This window comes from Microcaecilia unicolor, chromosome 10 (genome assembly GCF_901765095.1).
Source record: "Microcaecilia unicolor chromosome 10, aMicUni1.1, whole genome shotgun sequence".
Lineage (NCBI taxonomy): Eukaryota > Metazoa > Chordata > Amphibia > Gymnophiona > Siphonopidae > Microcaecilia > Microcaecilia unicolor.
Window position 1 is genome coordinate 159,786,580 of NC_044040.1, and position 24,788 is coordinate 159,811,367.

The window sequence follows — 24,788 nt, forward strand, 5'->3', positions numbered from 1 at the left end:
AACATCTCCCCTCTTCCCTTCTTAGGCATCTCTCCTGTCTTTCCGTCCTTCATGACCAGTCATTTCCAGTCATTTCTCCCTGATTTTCCCTTCCACCTTCTTCCATGTTCAGTGTGTCCTCCCATCTCCTTTTCTACCATGTTCAGAATGCCCTCTCAATGTTCCTTTCTACTTTTTCGTCTTGCTCAGCATGCACCCCCCCACCAATTTCCCATCTTTCTCTGTCCAGCATGTCTCTCCAGTCTTCCCTTCCACCTTCATCCATGTCGAGTACATCTTCCCATCTACTTTTCCCACTATGTCCAATGTCTCCCCCTGATCTTCCTTTCCGCCTGGCCTCCGTTCCAAGTCCTTCTCCTAATCTGTCCTTTCACACAACCTCCTGTCCAGTGTCTTCTCCTGATCTCTTCTTTCACATGGCCGTCTCTCCAGTGTCTTTCCCCATCTCTCCTTCTACCCAGCCTCCTCTCTAGCATCTTCCCCCCAATCTCTCCTTCCACCTAGCCTCCTCTCTAGCATCTTCCTTCGATCTTCCCTTCCATTCATACTCCTCTCTAGCATCTTTCCTCTGACCTCTCCTTTCACATGCCCTCTCCTCTACACAGTCTGTGGTACAAATTGAAATTGTAGCGTGGGACCTGGGAGCTCCAGCACACACTCAGCTTATTTGGTCCCTCCCCCTCTGATGCAAATTCTGACAGAGGGGGTGGCATCAGCAGACTACTCAGGAGATGCTGTCCCATTTGGGTAAAGGGTGGGATGGGAGAGGGAAGGTGGTGATAGCTACTTGTGTCACAGTCAGAGGGGGTGAGAAAAATGTTCCTCCCACCTCTGATTTGGTTGGGAAAGAGGGAGGGTGAGTGTTCTCCTCACAAGCTGCAGTGCAAAAAATAAAAGCTTTTGGAGAAGCGCACCAAAAAAAAAAAATCATGAGGAAGCTCTAGCAGCAAAGGTAGGGCTTTGTCCAACAGTAGTGGCAAGCAGCCAGATGGAGAAACGGGCCGGCAGCAGAACAAGTGTGCATAACACGCAGTTGAATGTGCAGCATCCTGAAGTGTGGGCTGTGCAGCCTAAAGCGAACACCAATCTTAAATTCCATTCTCCCATTTGATTGGCTGTCTTCCTGTATAAATCGTTTCTTCCCTCCTGCCCATGCTGCAAGTTGTGGATTCTATTGAGTTTTTTTTTTTACACCACAGCACCATTTTTCCTTCCAATGCTGCCTGAATATTTGTGCTGCCTCCATCCTAGATGGGGGGGAGGGGAAATGCACCCCACCCCAACGCCTATGTTAGCCAGACAGAAGGTGGTATCCACCTAATTCTATAACCTTGTGTCCCCATTTTCACAATTAGTGCACAAAATTGCACATGCAGGTTATAGAATGCTTCCAGTTATGCACATAACTTAATTAGGCACTAATTGACAGTAATTGCCTCTAATTGGAGTTAATTGGTTTAAGTTCTGTTTAAGGAGCTGGTATGGCAGTTGCACTTAAAATGCCTCTTCAAGAGGAAGTGTAAGTGGTGTCCTTGACGACCCACAGTTATTTATTATTCAAGTGCATTCCTGCCCCACTCTATGCTAAATAGCACTTGATTTTTAATATTGGCTGGTTTAAGCATGCAGTAGCCATTGGCATAGATTTACGCTAATACCCATTCTAAGGGGCAATTCAACAACTGAGCACCTTTAGGTACAGTAGGTTTTTATCCGCTTCTGGAGGGCTCACAATAACATTATAACAGAATTTAGGTAGGATTTGTACCTGAGTCCTATTGTTTAAAGTCCACTGCACTAACCACTAGGCTGCCCCTCTGCTCTTCAGGTCCATCTATGTGGCCGTTTTTGTACAAATGATGCTAGATGGATGTTTTTGTGCCTGCTTTTTTGGCATTCATATTTTGGACATTTCATTTTGAACAATTTTCATTGAACAAAAAATGCAGACATTTCTCCTGTTCGAAAATGTCTGTGAGATGGACTTTTCGAGCAGGACGTCCCAATTCTGACTTGGACGTTCTTTCAAATATGATCCTCCACATAATAATGAACTACTTAAATGGATAATAAGGCTTAATTATGGAAGTGGATGAGTGGTCTAGTGGTTAGGGTGGTGGACTTTGGTCCTGGGGAACTGAGGAACTGAGTTTGATTCCCACTTCAGGCACAGGCAGCTCCTTGTGACTCTGGGCAAGTCACTTAACCCTCCATTGCCCCATGCAAGCCGCATTGAGCCTGCCATGAGTGGGAAAGCGTGGGGTACAAATGTAACAAAAAAAAAAATAGGGAAATTAAAATTAGTCATTGGGTCATTAAAAAAAAGTGAACCCCCTCCCCACAAAAAAGAAAATGAACAACCATCTTTCTCTCTTTGGTCTAGTTCAAACCTTTATCCTACTCCTACGATTCTCATGCTTTGTGGAAGGAATTTAATTTCTTTGGAATATACATTTATACAGGTCTTATGGGACCTTTTACTAAATCGTATTAAGTGCTAACATGCTCTTAACATGGGGGAGAAAAAAAGCTTACTGTAAAACACTTTAACACGTTTTGCTGTAGTTTGCTTGTCAATGCGTGTTGATCGCGCACTATTTATTTCTGTGAAATTATTTTCAGGAGGGGGCATTTCATGGGTAGGAAATGGGCCTGGAAGCATTATCCAGCGAGCGCATTTGCATTAACGCATACTAACTGGATAATGCTGACTTAACACAGGAGCATTTACCAATATTCCTGCATTAATAGTTTTGCAGGTTTTGTAACATTTGACGGAACTTGCAAAAATAAAAACGTGAAAAGCCCTATTTTAAGGATGCACTAGAAAAGGGCTTAGTTCTTGGTTAAGTCCCATGTTAAAATATGCTAACCCTTGGATTCTATAAATGGCACCCTTGGGCACCCAAAATTGGTCACAGATCCCAGATCAGTGCCCAAAATAATTAGCAAATGGGCACCAATGATTTAATTACCAGAGTTAAAATGCCCTTAATTGGCAATAATTATGACTTGGGCACCAATCTGGCTGTGTGTTAGTCTGTAACAATGGCGCCTAATTGGATCTCACACAACTCAAAAGGAGGCGTGACCATGGGTGGGACATGTGCTTGTCAGGGGCGTTCACAAAAGATTCATGCAGTGTTGCAGAATAGCGGATATCTGCACCCAACTTGTGCTCCGGAATGTACATCGGGTTTCATCTGACGTAAGTCCTCATGCCTAAAGGTGAGCATGGAATTGGCCACTCAGTGCTATTATCTAAAGAACACATGTCCCGGAGTTCCCTTTATGGAACAGCGTTGAGTGCCAAATTTTGAGGTCCTTTTATCAAGCTGCAGTAAAAAGGACCCTGTACTCGCAGCAGGGGCTGTTTTTGCCACGCGTTAAGGCCCTTTTTACCACCAGTGGGTAAAAAGGCTGAAAAAAATATATGGCCATGAGGTGGCGGTAAGGGCTCCCCCACTAAACCAGTTAGCGGCATGCTAAAAAATACAGACTGATTTTCCCTAGTGTGGGAAATGGCGCATGCCGGGGCTGGAACTACCGCCTGTGCCCACGTTGGGCTTACTGCCACTTTGTAAAAGGGCCCCTTTATCAGAACCTAATGATTGGCACCATTTATAGAGTTTTTCCCTAAGCCCAATTCTTAGCACATCTTATTAAAAGGGCTCTTTAATTTGCTCTTGTCTTGTTTTACCATCTGCATCTAAGGTCCGACTTTGGACCATACACCAGGAAGTCTTGGCTCTTATTCAGAATTTATTTTTCCATTGCCATCTCCGGCACGTCTTCAGGTTCTTGGAATTGATAGGTACTAATTTTTCCCTCCTGAATTAAAATTCAAAGGAAAAAAAGCAAGCCTCATCTACAGTATATCTGATGTCTCTTTCTCTTAGCAGAATAATTCTAATGTGCTATTCTAATGTGCTATTCTCCTGTTCCTTACAGAACTGCCATTTGAATTTTTCAGCAGTACTACCCAAGGTTGTTATCATAGTTAAGTGGAAAACAAGAGAGGCTAATGTAGAGTCATGACATCCAAGTGCTAAAATGAATGCCGGAAGATAATTTTTGCATTGTACAGAGTGTTGTGTTCATTACAGCGGTACAGTTCTACTGTATTTCACAAAAAGTAAAAATATATGAAATCAAGCTAATTTCTCTACAAGAAAGAAAGGAGAACAGGTGTTGAGCAACAAAAGAAACTGCTGACTGTGCTGCAAAGCTCATACATTATTGTACTCTTCATTCCAGAATAAAGATCAATAGAATGGGACATCCCCTCTGTGGACCCTTTATTCTAACTCAGTCAATTCCTGCCTTTGTGGCAACCTATAGGCAAAGAAGGCTACTATCTAGGAGCTCTTCTGTGAAAGGGGTACTGCGTCCTCCATTCTGGACACCTGTGGGTTTTATTTTTAATTCCCTACTCAGCCTGAGTGGAAGCTTTATGTCACACCTCTCCTCTTAGAGGCACAAAAGCGTGAAGTCTGGCAGTCTTCAAAGCACTGTGAAATAGAATTGCTACTTTGCTACTAGCCTTCCCCTTTAAGGAGCCAGGCTGATGAACATAACATAAGAGTTGCCATACTGAGTCAGACCAAGGGTTCATCTAGTTCAACAACCTGTTTCCAATGGTGGCCTATCTAGGTGACAATTACCTGACAAATTCCCAAATGTAGCAGGATTCCATGCTACTTAACCCCATTAATAAGCAGAAGCTTTTCCCAGGATTAAGTTTATGGCCTTTCCTCCAGGAATTTGTCCAAACTCTTTTTTTTTAACCCAGTTACATTAACTGCTTTTACTACTTACGTCAGCAAAGAGTTCCAGAGCTTAAGTATACACTGAGTGAAAAAATATTTTCTCTTATTTGTTCTAAACATGCTACTTTGTAACTTCATGGAGTGTCTCCTAGTCTTTGTAGTTTTTGAAAGATAATAAATTTGCATTTACCGGTTCCACTCCATTCAAAATTTTATAGACTTCTATCATATCTCCTTTCAGCCATAGTGCTTGTGAAAAGTGCTTCTGGGACAGCAGAGGAGGAAGGTATCCCTTTCAATACAACACGTGTTTGAAGAAAGATCCCGGATCACTCCTTATTGCTTGGAGGGAACCTCCTTCCCTCCTCCCCTCAACTCCAAACTCTTCCTTCCACTCCAAGGAGCATGTTTACTAAGGTGCATTAGCAGTTTTAACGCGCCTTTAAAGTTATGGCTCATTAAACGCTAACTCGCCTATATATTACTATAGACGCATTAACGTTTAGCATGCATTAACCTATAGCGCACCTTAGTAAACACAGGAGCAAGACTCTTCAGTTAAGAAGTAAAACTGACCCTGCTTCTATCCAGTTGTAGAATAGTAATTCAGATAAGTACATTTATCCAGTTAATAGTGTTTTAATATTTTGCATGTTTTGATGTTATATTGTGGAATATTGTGTGCCTAAATTAGTATTTTAAGACAAGATCTACTCAATAAATTAATAATAGAGAGGCACTACTGTTTTGAGCGGATGACCTAATAATGTGATAGGAAAGAGAATATTGATTTCTCACTATAAATAAACTTTTAAGAAAACGTTATGGAAATGAAATTAATGCTGGTCAAAGACAATTGAAAAAAAATGGAGCTTATGCTAGATCTCGATGCCACCAGGTAATAGATTTATCTATAGCAGTGATCTTTATTTTGTTTTGAAGACCAATTTAGCAGAAATACTTCAATGTGAGAGCCCAGGACTATTGGAGGACAAAGGGGCTAGTCCTTGGCCCCTTGAAGTGAAGTAGGGGGATTCCTTCTCCAATGGTACAGCCATCTTGCTTGCTCCGACCCACATATACTGTACATACACATGTAAGAAACAGTCCCTGTTTAGCAGAGCTTACAAATCTATTCAAGACAGACAAATGGGACAAATAAGGGATATTGGAGTTACATTTAGTGGCAGGGACAAATCAACAAAGTATCGCATACCATGTATAATGAGTTTATCTTGTTGGGCAGACTGGGTGGACCGTACCGATCTTTACATAAGTACATAAGTATTGCCATACTGGGAAAGACCAAAGGTTCATCAAGCCCAGCATCCTGTTTCCAAAGGTGGCCAATCCAGGTCACAAATACCTTGCAAGATTCCATTATCTGCTGTAATTTACTATGTTTCTATGTAGTACAGGAGTGATTAAAACAACATGGGCATTGAACAGGCAAATAAGAGGTTACTAGTGAAAAGCAGCCTCAAAATAGTGGGCTTTTAGTGTGTATTTGAATAAACAGAGATAGAGCAGGCATACAGCTCTGCAAGTTGGAAGAAACAGAGCATGGAGTTGTGATGAAGTAGAGAGATACATAGTTCCCAGGGAGGTGTGTAGGGAGAGATAAGAGATGACATACTGAGGACCTGCAGAATGAATGTGCTTGTAAGTCCTTAGGAGGAGGTTGTATACAGAAGTGGAAGGGAGCCAATGAAGAGGCTTGCGGAGAAGGGTTTTGTGGCTGTAGTGACACTGGCAGAAGATAAGTAATGGTGTAGAATTTTGAACAGATTGAAGATATGAGAAGATGGTTTAGTGGGAGACCTGTGAGGAGCAAGGTGGAGTGATCTAAGCAGGAGATACGAGTATAGATAAGGGTTTTGGTAGTGTGCTGAGGAAGAAAGGGTCAAATTTTGATTTTCCCCACAAGTCATCATGCCCCTAGGTCTTTTCTCTCTCGCTCCTCACACACTTTTCCAATACATATTCTCTCTCAATCCCATCCCAACCAGACTCAATTCCAAGAAGCCTCCTTCTTTCTATATCCAACCCCTTTAAATCAGATTTGCCCCACTATGGGGCTCATTTTCAAAGCACTTAGACTTACAAAGTTCCATAGGTTGCTATGGAACTTTGTAAGTCTAAGTACTTTGAAAATACGCCTCCATGGGACCTATTACTAAGCCACATAGAGGGGCATAATTGAACGAAAACGTCTATCTCCATGGACGTTTATCTCCGAGAACGGATCCGTGAAGGGGCGGACCGAACCGTATTTTCGAAAAAAATAGACGTCCATGTTTTATTCGACAATTTGTGAGCTGGGCGTTTTTGTTTTTCAGTGATAATGGAAAATGAAAGCGCCCAGCTCAAAAACGAATAAATACAAGGCATTTGTTCGTGGGAGGGGCCAGGATTCGTAGTGCACTGGTCCCCCTCACATGCCAGGACACCAACCGGGCACCCTAGGGGGCACTTTTACAAAAACAAAAAAAAAGGTAAAAGAGCTCCCAGGTGCATAGCACCCTTCCCTTGTTTGTTGAGCCCCCCAAATCCCCCTCAAAACCCACTGCCCACAAGCCTACACCATTACTATAGCCCTAAGGGGTGAAGGGGGGCACCTACATGTGGGTACAGTGGGTTTGGGGGGGTTGGACGACTAAGCATTAAGCAGCACAATTGTAACAGGTAGGGGGGATGGGCCTGGGTCCACCTGCCTGAAGTCCACTGCACCCCCTAACAACTGCTCCAGGGACCTGCATACTGCTGCCAGGGAGGTGGGTATGACATTTGAGGGTGAAAATAAAAAGTTGTGAAACATCATGTTTTGTGGTGGGAGGGACCACTGGGGGAGTCAGGGGAGGTCATCCCCGATTCACTCTGGTGGTAATCTGGTCATTTAGGGCACTTTTTGGGGCCTTATTTGTGAAAAAACAGGGTCCAGGAAAAGTGCCCTAAATTCTAGCTACAAACGCATACTTTTTTTTCCATTATCGGCGAAAGGCGCCCATCTCTCCTCTGCTGATAACCACGCCCCAGTTCCACCTTCGCCACGCCTCCGACACGCCCCCGTCAACTTTGTACGCTTCCGCGATGGAGTGCAGTTGAAAACGTCCAAAATCCGCTTTCCATTATACCGATTTATTCGTTTTTGTGAGATAAACGTCTATCTCCCGATTTGGGTTGAAATCTAGGCGTTTTTCTCTTTCAATTATAAGGTGGATAAGCATTTATGTGTGCCCAATGTGTGCCAAAATGGAATTACTGCCTGACCAGTGCATGGCTTTGTGGTAATTTCATTTTTGGCGTGCATCCAATATGCGCGCCCAAAAAATAATTTTTATTTTCGGATGCGCGTATCGGATGCACGCCAAGTAGCATTTGGCACACATAGGTCATTACCACCCGGTTACCACGTGATTTTTTACCACTAGGTCAATGGCTGTCAGTAAGGTCGCAGACCCAAAATGGATGCGCGGCAATTTTTATTTTGCCACATCTATTTTCAGCAAAAATTTTAAAAAGGCCTTTTTTATAGGCGCACTGAAAAATGGATCGGTGCATACCCAAAACCCACGCCTACAGTACTGCAAACCATTTTTCAGTGCATCTTAGTAAAAGGACCCCTATGTTAACACCCTCCTAGTCTGTCTACTGGAGTTGCCTTTGGATCAGCTGTTCTATTTTCTTCCAGTGTCACCTGGCTCTCAGTGAGTTTATGCCATGTGGTGTGCAGTCTTGTGAGAATAAGGTAAGTGTTTCTGTATTGTGTGGACGAAACCCCCTTAGTGCCACACAGTCTGAAAGGAAAACAAAACAGCTTATTCCGGAAGCAGCACCAGCATTACATTACTTTAGATAAGATTCTTATATGCCGCAACTACCCAATGGGGTTCAGTGGGGCTCCCAAATAAGAGAGACAGGCAGACCCTGAAAACTAACAGAACAAATTTAAAATAAAAATAATCCCCTATACCACTTCTAACTTAAAAATAAGCTTCAAAATATTCCTTGTTATTAATACTGTCATAGAATAGAGCTAAATTACTCTAAATTTTTCTTGAAAGGTTTTAAAGATTTCCTAGATAGAGTGGAATAGAATTCCAGTGAGCAGGTGCTTGATAAAAAGGACTGGCCGAAGAACTGGTCTTATGCTTTAAACCACTTGGACAAAGATAATGCAGTTGACAGCTATCACGAAAACCTCTTATTCGTCATCTGAACCCAATTTGATACACATTCTGGAGTGGTCCCTTAAAAAATCTTAAAAACTAATATACATACTTTAAAATAAACACACGCCTCCACTGGCAACCAGTGAAGGTCCCGCAACAAAGGTTTGTGAGCTGAAAAAATCAAGCATGGTGCCATATTCCAAATTGTCTGAATTTTTTTCAAAAGATTCTTCTGACAATCTGCATAGATGCTGTTACAATAATCTAGGATTGACAGGAGCAAGCTTTGGACAATGAGCCTCCTGGAAAAATTGGGGGAGAGTGGGTACTTGGGGACAAAAGTGAGGGAGCTGCATTTGGGGGTCTCTTCTAAAGATGCACTAGCATTTTTAGCCATGCGCTAAACGCTAGGGACACCCGTATATTCCTATGGGTGTCTCTAGCGTTTAGTGCGTGCTTATTTTTAGTGCGCACTAAAAACATTAGCAAGCCTTTGTAAAAGGAGCCCTTGGTGTTTATAAGGGGCTGCTGCTAACAGCAAAGAGCACTGATCTATGGAGAAGCCTATATCTTTAAAATGGGACTTTCAAGTGGCATTTCAGGTAATAATATTGGTTGATTTTAATTCTTTGCTTCTGTATACCAGAGTTGATTTTCTAAAGAGTTTCTGAAGCTTTCAGCATTGACCATTGCAAATTGGTATGCAGTCCTACAGGGAACAGTGCATACATCCTTAATAAGACTCCTACAGACAGAAAATTAGAAAACACCTAACTTACATCCTACACAGCCAGTGAGAGATAAATGATAGATGAATCATGCTAATCCCACAGCAGAGAAGATCTCATTCAATGGCTCAGACGGCCTTTACAGCTTCCAAAGCAACCCTACTCTATTAAATTTCAACCCTGCAGTGGCTTATCTGCCACAGTTTATTTACCATTTTCTCATCTGTGTTTGAATGCTTTTCTGATCATTTCAGCACACCCACCCCACTTCAAAGCAGTCTTTCCATAGAAGCTGGGATAACAGCAATGAACTGTTCTTCAAAGCACACAATCTAAAGCATTTAAATTTATTAACTATGAGTAAGTGTTCCATCATGGTAAATAAAACTAAAAGGATAGATGGGGGGAGGCAGGGCTGGGGGTGGGAGGTGGACTGGTTTAAGAATGAGTTAAAGTGAGCATTAAAACCTTAAAAAGCGAATTGAGGAATGGCTGAGCAGTTAAAGCATTAGGTTCAGAACTAGGGCCTCGATGCTGAAAACTCCGGCACAGTTCTGAATAGCGCCGTAAAAATACAGCTGGATCTGTGCAGAAGAACAATGCCCTAATGCTCATCGCTGAGATGCAAATATAGGCGCTTATAGCGTTGAGTATTAGGAAGTTCCGTGGTAAGCTTGACTCCTGTGCATACGCGCTTAGTAAAACCCGAATACGAAGCACACATTGGAATCTGTTACTTGCAGCCTAACTATAAGCATTTTTATTAATTTTTTTTTTTTTTAGCTTGGACGCTTATATTTAGATGTAAAACAGATTCTAATATGTGTGTTCACTTTGGGCATTATTACATTTTTTTTTAGCATGGACGCTTTAAATTTAGACACCAATGTGTGCTTTCGCTTGGGTCTATTTCTCATGACCAGCGCTTTAGGGCTTGCATGGGCTTCCTTCTGCTTCTAAAAGCAATCAAAACTGGCAAATTTAGTAGAAATATTCATGAGAGAAGCATGAGAAAAATGAGAAATCCTCTCTTCCAGTACCCTAATGCCTGCTCCAACTTGGCATTATTTTTTTGCAGCGGTAAGGCAGTTTTGTTTTGGGCGCTCTTTTCTGAGCATTGGGGGGGGATACAAAATGACTACATTGGCATGCTGCTTGCATTGTTCATCAAGTAAATGCGAGCGCTACTACAGCGCTAATGGCCTCCCGCCAAGGACTTAAGATTTTGATTGAGGTGTATGAAGGATTCATTTATTTATTTATTAAAACAGAATTCTTCAATCGCCGACTATTGTTATTCCTCTGGACCCCCAAAAAAGGCAATAAAATGGCAGTCTCCTTCCAAGAAGTATGACAATAAAGGGCAAAGGGGAGTGAGAGGGTGGATGTAAGGGCTGGCCAGTGGTGCAGTGGGAGGAGTATAGAGTATCAGTGTTGGGGAGCATATTTACCGGGGGGAGGGAGATGGAAAAGAATCTTTAACCTTTGGTCAGCTGTCATTTGCAAAGCTGTCTCAGGTAAGCGTGGGGCCCCTAGGAACCCCTGTTGCTCCTACTTAAGGGTCAGCCCTGCACAGAACCTACTTGTTGACAGAATTCCTCATCCCAGGTTTACAGACAAATCACAGACCATCACGTAGTACAGAATAAAAGACTGCAAATTAGAAACAAATATGCAGACAAAAAAAATGAAATTGAAAAATCAAGCAACCAGACTGAAAAATGAAAAAAAAAAGGTTTCCTCTTCTCAAAAACAAACTAGAAAAAATGTACATTTTCAAAGCTGGAATATTTTATTCTCTACAAACTGGCAATAATTGTTTGCACCTTTGTTGTGTGATCATTTTCTTTTTTTCTGGTTGGGTTGGTCCTGGTCTCTCTAACAGCTCTTGTTGGCTTTTTCCTAAGTCCTTTTCCATTTCTTTTTGTTCCCTCTTTTTCCCCATCCTCACCTACATCTCTGTTGATCAGTCTCTCTAGGTCCTTCAAACCATATCTCTTCCCCATATTTCTGCTCTACTCTTACCTTTCACACAGTCATCTAATCCCTTTCATACTCCATTTTTTTCTCCCCACTATCCCTACAGCTAATCCCCCAAATCCTCACATTTCCACCCTATGTGATCCCTGCATCCTCACTCAGAATCCCATTCAAGCCCTGAGTCCTCACTTACACTCCCAATATCTAGCCAGTTAGAACCTTTTTTCCTGACCTCCTACCCAGCTCTAATGTGTCTGCCTAAATCTGAATGTCTACTTTCCCACATCTCCATGTCTCCAGAACTTGCTCTCCTGCCTCTTTTACCCCTTCCCTACCATCCATTGTTTCTGCTATTTCTCCACACTGCCTTCTCTCCTTTCTCAGCATCTGTTCACCTACTTCTTTCTCTGATATACATATATCCTGCCTTTCCTCTGCCTTACCCAGTGTCCATATGTCAGTCCCTCTCTTTCCACATTGCTATGTGTATTCTCTTTCTTCTCCCCACACAATATCTGTTCCCTCCACACTCTCTTGGGATCTGCCATCATCAGTCCCTTTGTCCTGGCCTAGTGTTAGCTCTGGTTCCCTTCTGTGCTATCCTTCTCCACCCCCAGCATCAACATTAACATCCTTCTCCTATCCCCAGCCCCACAATCAGCACTAGTGCATTTGTTCCAGCTCGTCCTCTTGTCCCAGCCCAGCATCATCATAAACATCAGCCCTCTTCTCTTAGCCCCAACTGTAACATTAGCCCCAGCCCCTTTTTCTGACCTGCTCCCAGCATCAACATCAGTCTCTTTTCCCTGCCACAACATCAGCACCAGTCTCCTTGCCCCTTGCTCCAGTCCCCTTGATCCCCCCCCCCCCCCAGCATCAGCCCTAACCCCCTTCTCCTACCTGCTCCCTGCATCAATATTAGCTGTCTTCTCATAGCATCAGCTCCCTTGTCCTGGCCCATCAACAGCCCCTGTACAAGTTCCCTTTTTTCTTGCCATAGGAACAGTCTCATTGTGTAAACTCCAGCCCTAGCCCCAAATCCAGCCACCTTCAGCCTGCCCCCAACATCTAGAGCCTCTGTGGTGCAGTGGTGGGAGCTAGCTCCTTTGTTCTGTCACTCAGGCCCAGATGCACTAAACTTTAACGACCCTTTAACGAAGAAATTTTCAACCATAGCATGCATTAAGGGCCATTTTCCGACGACGCTAGCAGCTAACGAAAATGGAATGCAAACGAGTAACTACCATTGTAATGTGGACAATTCGGGATGCACTAACCATACCGACGATTGCACCGAATCATTTACCGCGATATATTTAACGTGAGGTCAGAGCTGTCGTTAAGGCCTGAGCTGTCAGACACGCCGCTGCTCCCCGCTTCCCCCTGCAGCATAAAAATCCAAGGTGGCATGTTTGAAAATATAAGTGAGATTAACCAACACAAACAGGTGGCTCCCCGCTTCCCCCTGCATAAAATAGAAAATCAAAACAAAAATCAAAAAAGGATCGGGAGGGAGCAAAGGCGCTCTTCAGGAGCGTCCTGTATGGACGGCCTTGCCCCCCCCCCCCCGCGCCCAATGTCCCCGCTGCTCCCCTTCCCCCTGCATTAAAATATCAAAATTTTAGCAGCCCCGACCTCCCTCCCTTCCTCTCTTCCTTTCTCTCTACTTTCTCCCACAGCTCCGCCTCCCGCCATCCTCCGCCCCCGTGCCCCGCCCCCTGAGGTCATCGCCGCCGCTCCCCCCTCCACCAGACCCCCCCTCCGCCTTACCGGGCCCGCGCAGTGCCTCTCACCTCTGTGTGAAGGCGCTACACGGGCAAGAAGAATATCTGATCGCCGCCCAGTCTTCAGGACGTCTCTCCTTCCCTGATGTGGGCCTGCCCCTGTCTGACGTAAGTAACCTAGGTCCTGAAGACTCGGCGGCAATCAGACATTCTTCTTGCCCGTGCAGCGCCTTCACGCAGAAGTGAGACACGCTGCGCGGGCCCGGTAAGGCGGAGGGGAGGCCTAGTGGAGGGGGGCGGCGGTGACGACCTCAGGGGGGCGGGGCACGGGGCGGAGGATGGCAGGAGGCGAAGCTGTGGGAGAAAGTAGAGATAGAGGAAGAGGGGAAGGGAGGGGGTCGGGGATGCTAAAATTTAGATATTTTTAATGCAGGGAGCAGCGGGGACATCAAGCGGGGGGGGGGGGGGGCAAGGCCGTCCATACAGGACGCTCCTGACGAGCACCTTTGCCCCCTCCCGATCCTTCTTTATTTTTGTTTTGATTTTCTATTTTATGCAGGGAGAAGCGGGGAGCCACGTGTTTGTGTTGTTTTTTTTGTTGTTGTTTTGACGTTTGTGACATGCTTTAGGGGCCGATTACCGACGGGGATTACACCAGTTTAACACATTTTTAATGCATTGTACTTTTCAATACCGCACCGAACATGTGCGACTTGTTTTTTTGGTGCATTCTTTGTTTTTTCAAATTCGTTAAGGACTTGTACGTTTTAGATTTTTTTTACGTTTGGCTGATGCATCTGGGCCTCAGTCATTGTGCTCCCAGAACCAGGGGAGGGTTTAAAACATGATAGCAGGCAGTAAAGGAATAGCAGGAAGGAAGAGGCAAGATCCCACTGCTAGAAGGACAAGCCAATGAGGCTGGCACCTTTGAGGTTTGGCACTCTGAACCAGTGCCTTGCTGGCTCCCCTCTTATGCTGGTCCTAATTACTAGTTCATTGTTAATGAGTTGAATATGTGATGCTTGGAGGGGCATAATGGAACAGAAACGCCTATCTCCATGGGCGTTAATCTCCGAGAACGGGTCCGTGAAGGGGCGGACCAAACTGTATTTACGAAAAAAATAGACGCCCATGTTTTATTCGCCAATGTGTGAGCTGGGCGTTTTTGCTTTTCAGCGATAACGGAGAATGAAAGCGCCCAGCTCAAAAACAAATAACTCCAAGGCATTTGTTCGTGGGAGGGGCCAGGATTCGTAGTGCACTGGTCCCCCTCACATGCCAGGACACCAACCGGGCACCCTAGGGGGCACTTTTACAAAAACAAAAAAACAGGTAAAAGAGCTCCCAGGTGCATAGCACCCTTCCATTGTGTGTTGAGCCCCCCCAAATCCCCCTCAAAACCCACTGCCCACAAGTCTACACCATTACTATAGCCCTAAGGGGTGAAGGGGGGCACCTACATGTGGGTACAGTGGGTTTGGGGGGGTTGGACGACTAATAAGCATTAAGCAGCACAATTGTAACAGGTAGGGGGGATGGGCCTGGGTCCACCTGCCTGACGTCCACTGCACCCCCTAACAACTGCTCCAGGGACCTGCATACTGCTGCCTGGGAGGAGGGTATGACATTTGAGGGTGAAAATAAAAAGTTGTGAAACATCATTTTTTTGTGGTGGGAGGGGGTTAGTGACCACTGGGGGAGTCAGGGGAGGTCATCCCCAATTCCCTCTGGGGGTAATCTGGTCATTTAGGGCACTTTTTGGGGCCTTATTCGTGAAAAAACAGGGTCCAGGAAAAGTGCCCTAAATTCTAGCTACAAACGCATCCATTATCGGCGAAGGGCGCCCATCTCTGTTCGGGTGATAACCACGCCCCAGTTCCGCCTTCGACACGCCTTCGACACGCCCCCGTCCACTTTGTCCGCATCCGCGACGGAGTGCAGTTGAAAGCGACCCAAATTCGGCTTTTGATTATACCGCGTTATTCGTTTTTGTGAGATAAACGCCCATCTCCCGATTTAGGTCGGAACTTGGGCGTTTTTCTCGTTCGATTATAAGCTGGATAATGATCTAACAAATGTTTGAATTCTGCTGTTGGTGATGCCTGAACTTCGTATTAGCTACAGAGATTATTGAAGCACAGACTGTAGTAAATATTGGCACGAGCCATTTTACACAAATAAAAAAACTTCACATGCAATATGAACTAAATGATTGTTTTTACCATCAGTCCAAGCCTATTGTTTTCTATTGTGAAAATTGACTGACTGTAGTGGTCCCATTAGCAATTCCGACCACTAGCTTTCCTGGCAGATCAATGTTGTTTTCCATAAATCCATTGTGTATAAAAAAAACATTATATTGTTACTGAATCAAATTTGGTTCTTTATTAAAAACAAGCAAAATGTTAATTTAGTCCAAGAAATACCAAGGAAGGACATTCTGCTCCAAACAGTATTGACCAGGTATAAATATATAAAAGAAAACAATATACTTTAATATCTTTGGCTGCGAAACAAAGTATTAAACTAATGAGTAGTCTTTAATATCCTCTCATTTACTCTGATATAGGGACCCTTTTATGAAGCGGTGGTAAGCCCAACACAGGCTTACCATTTGCTAAAAGGGAAGAACCACCGGGCTACCTCAGCAGCCCGGAGGTAGTTCCCTCCAGTGCTGCAAAAATATTTCAGTTTTTGCTGTGTGCTGCCCGGTTACTGCTGGGTTAGCACGGGAGCCCTTACCGCCGCCTCAGTGGGTGGCAATAAGTACTCCCCCTGAAATGGCCGCACAGTAAGTGCTTCACTTGCTGCACAGCCATTTCTTGGGAAAAAAAAAAGGACCTGCCTTTTATCCGTTGTGGTAAAAGTGGGCCTCAGCACATATCGAACCACGCCCTGACAAGAGAGCGCAGGGCCCCTTTTGCCGCAGCTTCGTAAAATGACCCCTTACTGTTTTGCTGTATGACTTTAATGGTGCATCACATTCTGTTAGTTTTCTTTGTTGGTTGAATATTTTTGTTTAGCTACTGACTTACAAAGCTTAGGCATAGTGAAAGCTCTCAGGACAGGGAAGAGACTGCAGCTGGTTAAATTAGAATTGATGCCTTCGAAAGTATTCTACTGTTTGAAAAAGGATACTGAATATTTTCAGCATAGTCTAGATGCAGAAACTGTTTTTTAATAGAGTGTGATAAAAGGTTTGAACTTACCACATGTTAAATGCAAAACTTAACGCACAATAGGGATAATTCTGTGAAATAGTTGCTAACTTTTATGTGTTGATTACGTAGATCAATGTTTTTAGAACAGGAGCTCTAAACCAGTGGTGCCTGTGCCTCCAAGGGTGCAGGAAGAGGTCAAACAGGATACAGAGAAGTCAATTTAATGAAACTTTCTAGACAGAGTAAAGGTAGTTATTAGGACAGTTATTGCTAGTATAACTGTACTTCTGTAATTTTAGTGTCACGACTAGTGGGTCCAATATGCAAAATGATTTCAATGGTCAGGAGAGGTTCCTGGCTTTTTAAATTGCCTGTCCAGGGATAACTGGGCATTCTCAGCGGCACTTAACCGAACAGTGCTGCTAAAAATGCCTGGTTAACACAAGCCAAACCCGGCTATTTTGGGGGGCATTCCAGGGCAGAATTAGCACTTAGCCAGGCTAAGGCTCCCTTTTACTAAGGCGCGCTCATGTTTTTAGCGCACGCTAAAATTGTGGGTGCGCTAAATGTTAGAGACGCCAATGCATTCCTATGGACATCTCTAACGTTTAGCATGCCCACAATTTTAGCGTATGCTAAAAACGTGAGCGCGCCTTAGTAAAAGATGCCCTAATTTCAATGTTCAGTGCTTAACTGGCTAAGATAACCGCACAAATAGGACCACATAAAATGCAGCCCTATCTTTATGTCATTCTTCATAGCCAGTTAAATGCTGAATATCACACTTAACCGGCTGAAGGGCCCTTTTACTAAAGGGTTGGCGCAGGGCAACAGGCTTGCCATGCGCCAATCTGGAGCTACCCACCCCCAGCATGTGCCATTTCCGGTGCTTACCTGGCAATTGGGCAGTAGTCACCACTGGGTTAGCACGGGAGCCTTACCACCACCTCAATGGGTGTCAGTAAGGGCTCCCCCGGAAATGGCCGTGTGACAAGTGGTTCACTTACCGCAATGGCCATTTCTGTTCCAGAATAAAACACAGCCTTTTACCTGCTGTGGTGAAAAACACACACTGATGCTAGCTCAGGCCCCCATTTACCAAAGCTTAGTAAAAGGACTCCTGTGTTTTTGCCTGCTCCATATATCTGGAATTCAATACCAAAGCACGGACATGGCCTGGCATTAATTTGTGGATATAAACGCTGGTGGCGGTAAGCAAAACACCGATTGCCTCTGGCTGAATATCGGGCCCAATGTCACTAAGTGAGTTTGGGATAAGATCTACCATTGAGAAAGGAATCTGGTTACGCAAGGCAAAAGAGCTTCTGGAATAAGTGGCTAAGAAAGGATATGAATGGAAGGTTAAGATTTAACTTTCATGGGTAGCATTTTTGAAAAAATATCAGCCACAACGTTTAAAAAAAATACAGCACCATTACAATTTTAAACAGCAGTGCTGAATATATGTAGAAGCCACTGTCCACTGTTGGCTTCAAGGATAGTGGTGATATCCAGCTGCTATCCATATAGCTATTAAGTTTAATTAATCTGCATATCTATACAGATAACAGCTGAATATCAATGACTTTCAATAGAATTAGGTGGAACACCCATGTTTAATTCTTGTTCCTCCCTTCTGGGAGGCGTAGCCTGTTGGTAAGTGCAGCAAGCTTTGATCCTAGCACCCTAGGTTCAATTCCCACCGCAGCTCCTTGTGACCTTGGGGGAAGTCACTTAATCCTCCATTGGCTCAGGTATAAAAAGTTAGATTGTGAGCCCTCTAGGGACAGAGAAATTACCTGCTCATAATGTGTGATTGTTCTCCACCTTGAACATGATATTTAAGCAGATTATAAATGCCAGAATGGTCTATAAGAATATTCAGTAGCACTATGGGCATATTTCTATAATTTGGCATCTCCACGTAGGAGCCGTGTTGAAAACCGATTCTGTAAGAGCATCTGGACTCCCAGATTCCATTATAGAATACTAGCATAAACTGATATTGGCATGCCTTGCGTTTAGGCACCCACAGTGCATTATTGCAGTCACCCAAATGCAGCAGTGATGTGCAGCTCTTACAGCAGAGGCGTATCTGGACTTCGGTGGGAGGGGGGCCAGAGCCAGAGTGAGGGGGCACATTTAGCCCCCCCCCCACCATTGCCGCCCCCCCCCCCCCGCTGATGACCCTCTCTACCCCCCTCCCGCCGCCAACCCTCCCCCGCCGCCGTTGCCTACCTTTGCTGGTGGGGGATCCCCAACCCCTGCCAGCCGAGGTCCTTCCATTGCAAAGCTGGCGGGGGACCCCAACTCCCGCCAGCCGAGGTCCTTCCATTGCAAAGCTGGCGGGGGACCCCAACCCCCGCCAGCCAAGGTCCTCTCTTCCATTGCAGCAAAGCTTCCTTCAGTTTCAAATTCTGATTCTGAGTGCAGGACGTCAGACTCAGAACAGGAAGCTTTGCTGCAACGGAAGAGAGGACCTCGGCTGGTGGGGGTTGGGGTCCCCCGTCAGCTTTGCAACGGAAGAACCTCGGCTGGTGGGGGTTGGGGTCCCCCGCCGGCAAAGGTAGGCGATGGTGGGAGGGGAGGTAGAGAGGGTCGTCGGCAGGGGGGTCCAGGGCCAAATCTACGAAGGCCCAGTGCCCCGTGGCCCCACGCAGATACGCCCCTGTCTTACAGTAGTCTGTAAGTGTTGCATGTAAGTGGGAACCTGACCATATATACACCCTCTTGCATGTATGCACTATGCCACTTACACATGTCCTTACAGAATAGCACTTAGATGCCCTCTTAGCAGTTAGGGATGAAAGTATGCACTTAGGGGGAAATTCTGTATATGGTGCCTTAAAAATCGGTTCCGTAAAACCATACAGCATGATTCTACAAACTGCACCTGAAGTTAGAATTTCTAGAATATGCTCACGTGCCGTTCTTACAACTAAAATTTAGGTGGACCCATTTAGAACATATAAAATCAGGCCTAAATACTTGTACCTACGTTAGGGGCACATCGGGTGTATTCTATAATAGTGTGCATAGTTTTTTGAAATGCTCACAACCTGCCCATTCCATGCCCATGACCATTCCCCCTTTTGGACAGTGCGCATTAGAATTTACATGCACTGCGTTATAAAATGCGCCTAGAAAGTTGTGTGTGTAAATTGTAATTAAAGACAATTAGTGCTGCTAATTGGTTGTTAAATACTTAAGGTGCCATATTATAGAATTTGGAGGTTAGCCCACAAAAGTGCTAGGATTTTGTAGATTTATATGCACAAGGCACAAGTAAATGTGGACATCTAGTTATAAAATTGCCCTTTATGGGATTAATTATCAAAAAGTGTCAAGGTTATGTGCAAGGATGATGCATGCTAAGTACAAATTCTATAATGGCATTTGTGTGCACAATTGTCTATATAGAATGCTAGCATAAGTCCACAGTTGTGCGCAGTGATGTAGCTAGGACTGAATGTGCCCTGGGCGGAAAAATTGAGATGGATCAACTGTAACACTATTACTCAGATGGCAGTGGAGAGAGGGAGAATGCACATTTCCCATAGCTGATATATTACAATTAATAAATCCAGAAAAAATACTTCTACATTTGTTGTCTGAGCATTGTTTTGGTCTTAGTATCTCTCCTGTTTTTATCTGTTTTTCTTAACTCTCTCCTGTCCTTTTTACATTTCTTCTCTGTGTCCAGCATTCATCTTGCCCCTTCTGTGTCCCTGTCACTATTCTCTCCTCATGTTCAGTATCTTTTCTGTGTGTCCTATCCAGCATACCCCTGTACCCTCCCCTTGTGTCCAGTATTGCCCCTCTGTCTCTGTCCCTGTGTTGCCTCGAGGGCCAGCATGTCTTCTGTGCCCCTCATGTCCAGTTCCTCTCTACTCTTTCCTCCCCCCCCCCCCCCCCCCCCGTGTTGGTCCAGCCTATGTCTCCCTCTCTCCTCTGGCCCAGTCTCTTTCTCAGCTCCTCCCCCCTTTGCTCCAAGTCTCTCTCTCCCCCCCCCCCCTCCCTCTGCTCCACCATCTCTTTCCCCTCCCCTTTGCTTTAGGTCTTTCACTTTTCCCTCTGCTTCTCCAAGTCTAACATCTATTCCCCCACCAGCCACTTCGGCATCTCTCGATACCCCGAACTCCCACTCCCAGATCCAATATATCTCCCTTCCAATCCTCCTCTCTTCTTCGTCAACTGTGGCCGCATAGATTTGGCATTGCTCCAGCTCTTCCCTGCCAGTCCTCCACACATGGCAGAGAGAGTGTTGAAACCTGCCTTTCTGACCAGCGGGACCTTTCCTCTGTCATGTCTGCCCACAAGAATTTTCATCAGAGAGGCAGGATGCACACAAGAAAAGCCCCACCAGCCAGAGAGGAAGGTTTCAGTGCTCTCTCTGCCACATGTAGAGGACTGGCTGGGGGAGGGGAAACTGGAGCAATGCCGAATCCAGGTGGGGTGGAGGGGGAGGAGGGAAGTCGGAACTTCAGGCAGCCTCTACCATTGGGCGGCCCTGGGTATTTTGCTAGGCTCGCTCAATGGTAGCTATGCCCCTGGCTGTGGGCCTAATTTAGACATGAACACCTGGCTAATTCAAAGGCTTGTGTAAATGCCAATGCCTGACTGTGAAGTGCATAGCTGCTTGTGTTCCATAACCATCACAAATAAGGGCTAGGCACATCTCTGATCTACCCATTCCAACACTATGCCCACACTCCCCTTGTAGTTGTGTGTGATGGATTTTTCAAGCACAATTTGCAGAATCCCGACTAAGGCCCAGATGCAACAACGTTTCGTAAAAAAAATGTGAAACGTAAAAGTCCTTAACTAATTTTAAAGAACGAAGAGTGCACCAAAAAACAAGTCTTTAATGCTCGGTACGGTATTGTAAAGTACCATGCATTAAAGATACGTTAAATTGGTGTAATCCCTGTTGGTAATCAGCCCCTAAAGCATGCGCAGAGCAGCCAAGCGTTATGCTGGCTGCTCTGCGCATGCCACAAACGTCAAAACCAAAAAAAAAAAAAACCACAAACACGTGGCTCCCCGCTTTCCCCTGCATAAAATATAAAGAAACATAAAAAAGGATCGGGAGGGGGCAAAGGCGCTCATCAGGAGCATCCTGTATGGACGGCCTTGCCCCCCCCCCCTCCCTAGGTCGCCGCTGCTCCCCGCTTCTCCCTGTATGAAATAAAAATTCAAAATAAAAATCAAACTTTTGCAGCGGCGGGCCCCCCTCCCTTCCTGTCTCTCTCTTCTCCCACCACTTCTCCGCCTCCCGCCATCCTCCGCCCCTGTGTCACGCCCCCCTGAGTTAGTCGCCGCCGCTCTCCCCCTCCACCGGACCCCCCATCCGCCTTAATGGCCAGTGCAGCTGATCGACGATCACTGGTGTCTCCTCGACGTCTCTCTGTTCTTCCTGGGCCCGCCCTCCTCTGACGTTACATCAGAGGAGGGCGGGCCCAGGAAGAACAGTGAGACGTCGGAGGAGGCAGCAGTGATTGTTGATCAGCTGTTCCATCCCGTGCAGCGCCTTCACACAGAGGTGAGAGGCGCTGCACCGGCCATTAAGGCGGAGGGGGGGGTCCGGTGAAGAGGGGGAGCGGCGGCAACTAACTCAGGGGGGTGTGGCACGGGGGCGGAGGATGGCGGGAGGCGGAGCAGTAGTGGGAGAAGGAGAAGAGAGAGACAGGAAGGGAGGGGGGCCCGGTGCTGCAAAAGTTTGATTTTTATTTTGAGTTTTTATTTCATACAGGGAGAAGCGGGGAGTAGCAGCGACCTCGGGCGGCGGGGGAGGGCAAGGCCGTCCACACAGGACGCTCCTGACGAGCGCCCTTGCCCCCTCCCAGTCCTTTTTTAATTTTGTATCCGTTTCATTAGTATTGTATGCAGAGGGAAGCGGGGAGCCACATGTTTGTGATGTTTATTTTGTTTTTCAACATGCCAGCTTGGAATTTTAAGGTGCAGGGGGAAGCAGGGAGATGACAGCTCAGGCCTTTACGACTGCTCTGACCATACGTTTAATATGTTGCGGTAAATGATTCGGTGTGATCGTCGGTATTGTTAGTGCATCCCGAATCACCCACATTACAATGGTAGTTACTCTTTTGTATTCCGTTTTCGTTAGCTGCTTGCTTCGTCGGAAAAAGGCCTTTAATGCATGCAACGGTTAGGAATTTCCTTCCTTAAAGGGTTGTTAGAGGGTTGTTAAGGTTTAGTGCATCTGGCCCTAAGTGCAGTTACTCATATAACTGTTAGAACCAATTAACACCAATTATAGGAAATTGGTAGTTAATGCCAATTAACAGTTTGCATAATTTAATATGTTAATTAACTGACAATATTCTATAACCTAAGCATGCAACTTTGTATGCTACATGTAAAATTGGGCATATACGTTAATAGTATTATGGGGTAAACATATAGGAGAGAATTCAGTGAACGGTGCCAAAACTTAGGTGTTGAAAAAATTCAGCACTAAGCACTATTGTATAAAGGGCATGTGCCTTATATAGACTAGCATAACTTTTGGGTGCCAAACTTACACCTACTAAAACCTGGTGTAAATACCTACACCCAAGTTAGGTACGCAGCTTTTCTGAAAGCCTCCAACCCAGCCATGGCTACGCCCTCTTTTGAGATAAGTGCCTTGGGAGGTAGACACCATACCTTACAGAATAACACACATCTAGATATGTGCACAGATTTTAATGAGTGCTAATTAACAGCAATAACAGGTTGTTAGCACCCAATTATTGATGTTTCAGAGCTCATTATCCAATTATTTGCGTGCATATCTCAGAAGCACAGCCAAAGTTGACTGGGCAACTTTGGGCTCCATATGGAATCCAAGAGATAATGCTGTTGAAAAATTATGGATAGGCAATCAGGTAATATATTTCTTATTTAAATAGGACAGCCCTCCAGTTTCTTAAAACAACCAACCCAAAACTAGATTGATCCCAGTTGTGACAACTATCTACATATCAATGAGTAGTTTCCAAACATCTACCAAACTAAGGGGCCATTTTACTAAAGCTAAGCATCTGCTAATGGACATTAGTGTGCACTAAGTGACATGTGGCCCATAGGGCCCATTTCATTAGGTTGCATAGCATTTAACACACGCTAATGTCCATTAGTGCATGATAAGCTTTAGTAAAAGGACCCCCTAAGTCTGAATAAAAAGAAAAAACATCAGGGGCCCCTTTTACCATGCTGCAGCAATAGGGGGTCTGCACTGGAATCAGCACGTGTTTTTCACATGCGCCAAGGCCCCCTTTTACTGCAGCAGGTAATAAGGAAGTCTCGGTTTCCTGCAGGAAATAGCTGTGCGGCAAGTAAAGCACTTGCCGCAAGGCCATTTCGGAGGGGAGTCCTTACCGCCACCCACTGAGATGGCAGTAGGGGCTCCCGCATTAACCCAGCGGTAACCAGATATGATGGCGCGCTAGGAGTGTGAAGTACCACCAGGCTACTGCGGTAGCCAGTGGTACTTCCTGTCTAGCGAGTGGTAAGCCTGCGTTGGGCTTACCGCCGCTTACTAAAAGGGGCCCTTGTTTTTTAATTTCTTCCTAAAAGGAGCCTAAACAATTGTTCTCAATCAAAATGGCATTTCTAATGCTCTTTTGTTCATTTCTACCTCAATAAAGAAGACTTAAGTAAAGAAAACATAAAAAAGAATAATATCTCTAATGATTACCTGTACTACAATAATGTTTAATCAAGCTTTGGACATGATCATGATCCCTTACAGGTTTGACTCTTATATTCAGTAATTCCATTCTTATTACTGCAAAATCCTTAAAACAAACAGAACATGATTTAGATTCTAAGCAAAGAAAGCACATCAATTTGCTAGAATCTTGAACAATGAATTATTTTATGCACTTCTCTAAATTAGATTACACTGAACGCTGCCCCCCCCCCCTCCATGCTTTTCTGCATGATTAATTATTTTTGTGGGGGGGTTTTGAAAGAGGAATCATCCCCCTATGCTTTGATTCTAAAATGCCTGATCTTTTATCCCTGGTGGTTGCATTGAATTAAATATTAGAGTTCTCTGTTTTAGAGTTGCATAAGTGTTATAATGTATGCAATGTTACAGCTAAAGGTGTATGCTAACAGAAAGGGTAGTTAATTAGTTATTGAATGAGTGCCTTTTTTTTAAATTGGATGCTAGCTTTATGTTTAATGGCCTAATAAATCAGATGAAGAATACATATCTGGTAAGTGACTCAATTTGTTGGGATATTTG

General features: G+C 44.8%; 1 protein-coding gene across 1 annotated transcript in view; it reads left to right on the top strand.

Moving 5' to 3' along the window:
• The window catches only part of CLSTN2 (calsyntenin 2), a 1,123,462-nt gene that overhangs the window by 819,014 nt on the left and 279,660 nt on the right, over positions 1 to 24,788 (top strand). The window lies entirely within an intron of this gene.